A 3018-nucleotide genomic window follows, 5' to 3' on the forward strand; every position below is an offset into this window, starting at 1 on the left:
TTGCACCATTCTGCATTCCCACTAACAATGTACTAGGGTTCCCTTTTCTCCACAACCTTGCCAGCATTTGTTGTTTGTTGATTCGTTTATGACCACCATCCTGATTGGTGTGAAGATGTATCTCATTGTGGTTTTAATCTCCATCTCTCTAATGGCTAGTGATGCTGGGAATCTTTTTATTTGTATCTGGGCCCTCTGTATGTCCTCCTTATAGAAGTGTCTGTTTAGGTCCTTTGCCCATTTTTTAATTGGGTTGTTTGTCTTCCTTGAGTAGAATCGTGTGATTGCTTTATATATTTTGGAGATCAAACCCTTGTCTGAATAATCTTTTTTAAAATTGTATGTGTGTATATATTTATATATGATTTTACTATACAAACAGTGAGGTTAAGAGCTATTCCAGTTCTTTCTAGATTAAGATTGCTAGTACAGTATTATATTGAACTTTTGCATGATGTACCATGTTCACATTTAAGAATGTTTTCACTGGTTTTCTCAATGTCGTCTCTCATAACTTATTAGTGTTTACATACTCATCAGACATTCTAAAGGAAAGTACTTCCCAGAATTTACATTGAGCTTTTACCTATCGTAGGTTTTTAATGAACAGAATTTAAGGAGGCACATTGAAGCAGTTTTGCTTTTCTCTCCTTCAAACTCCACAGTCATTAAACTTATTGGTGAAAGCATAGTGGTCATACACATCAAATCAGTTTAAACTATCATGCATTCCATAAAGGGATTAAATCTGAATAAAAATCTGGAACAGTATAAGAAGAATCAAAAGGTGGAATGAGTAGTATTTGATAAAATGTATTAAATCTCAAATTCTGATCTAAGATACAGTGGCTCTGTCTTTTGAATTGATGGTGTTTCTCTGTGCACATCTTTTCACTCCTTTTAACTATCTGGCTACAGTTAATGATTTAATGTTAGTGAAAAAGAAAATTTCTTACCTGTATGAAGATTAAATAACTGTAATCAACAAAAAAAATGGTATATTTTTAATACAACTGCTTTGCTTGAATAAAAAAAAAATCTTGGCATAGAACCGGAACTGTTAAGATATATATTATCCATATATATATATATATTCATCACCTGGGGATATTTTCTCATTGCTTTTAGGGAGAAAATGAAACATCAATGCAAGAGGGAGGCATTGATTGGTTGCCTCCTGTACATGCTCAGACCAGTTATCATATGCAACTGGACTGGGAGTTGCACATGCCCAGCCCGGACCAAGAGGTTGAACCTGCGCCTTGGGTACATGCCCTTACTGGAATTGAGCCTGCAACCTTTCAGTTACAGGACGATGCTCCAACCAACTGAGCCACACCAGCCAGGGCTTAGAGGGTTTTGTTTGTTTGTTTTTTTACGTTTCAAAATATTTACTTTACAATCATTAATTAGGAATTTTGACAAACCTAAGCTTTAATTTAGTTCATGTGAATATCTAAGATGTTTGCAGAAAGCAATGAAATTTATACAGCAGTTTACTAAAAGTAATATTGTATTATATTGTACACTGTACAGTTAGAAAATAATTAAGGAACAAGTACCCTGTCTTTGAGGACCATACATCTTGTTGAGGAGAGAAAATATGTTCACGGGAAAATATTAGAAAAGTTTTGTAATATAGTACAGTGGAGACACCCAATAAGAACTTCTTATTAAATTACTGTTATGTATCTTTAATAATTGAGCATTAAACTACTAAGTATAGTATAACTTTCATTGTTTATGAAAGTGGCATATTTATAAACATTAATAATTTGTGCTGACAGCTGTTATTTTAACAATTTGGTATTGTTTTTTAAAAATCAATTTGAAGTTCTAGCTGGTGTAGCCCAGTGGATTGAGTGTGGGCCTTCAAACCAAAACATCTCTGGTTCCATTTCCAGTCAGAGCACATGCCTGGGTTGAGGACCAGGTCCCCAACAGCGGGTGCCTGAGAGGCAACCACACATTGATGTTTCTCTCCTTCTCTTTCTCCTTCCCTTCCCCTCTCTCTAAAAATAAATACATAAAAATATTTTAAAATTAAAATAAAATCAATGTAAAGTCTCTTTTAATTTCACAAACAGTATTTCTGTAACCTACATTTTAACAAATAGCCACTGCTTATTATTAATTATTGAAAATGACCTTCCTTCTCTAAATATATGTCTTCTGCTTAATATATAATCAGGAGGTTGTCCCAATGTTCTGTGCTATTCCTGGGCTGTATGTATACATCATTGTGATAATAGCATATTTTATACATATTTATATCATCATATACTGTTTGTTATCTGGTGAGACAAAAATCCCCTTTTGGGTTTTCTTCAACAGATATCCTTAGATAGTCTTGTATAGTTATTTCGGAAAAAAAGTATCAATTTTTCTGAAATTCCTATTAGAATTCCAGTCATTTTAATTTTCTTTGGAAGAGAAGACATTTGTCTTTTAATTTTGGAATGCCCATCAGAACTTTAAATACTTCCTCTTCCTATTCTGTTTTTAGAACTCCTATTAACTTGTCATTAGAGGCTTGGATGTGACTGCCAGTCCTCTGAAATTTAATACATGCTTTTTATTTCTTAAACTTTTATGCTATGTCCTTAATGAGTTTATGAGATCAATTTGTCATTTTAAAAATTTTGGATTTTTCAGAACATATATTATGGCAACGTCGGGTAGAGCTGAGCTTGTGGCTTCTGGTGTGCGGCTTGTCTGAGGAGGCTGAGAACAGGGACACAGCAGGCAAGGTGTTCCTGGGAAGCACCACCCTCACTGTGAGTCTATCCCTTGCTTTCCCTCCTACTAATGTGTCTAACGATTTTCTGGTACACAGAGGATTTCCTTAATGGACTTACATTGAGGCTATGTATGAACTTTTATAGTCGGAACACAATTTTACTTTAGTCTATCTTTTACTCTCTTTCTATGAACTGCTTTTGAGCAAAATAAATCCCAGCATGTTCTCAATCTGCAATTTTTAAACTGAAATTAATATTCCAAATATAAAACACCCGT

Source organism: Artibeus jamaicensis, unplaced genomic scaffold (genome assembly GCF_021234435.1).
Source record: "Artibeus jamaicensis isolate MK-2021 breed Jamaican fruit bat unplaced genomic scaffold, CSHL_Jam_final contig_415, whole genome shotgun sequence".
Classification (NCBI taxonomy): domain Eukaryota; kingdom Metazoa; phylum Chordata; class Mammalia; order Chiroptera; family Phyllostomidae; genus Artibeus; species Artibeus jamaicensis.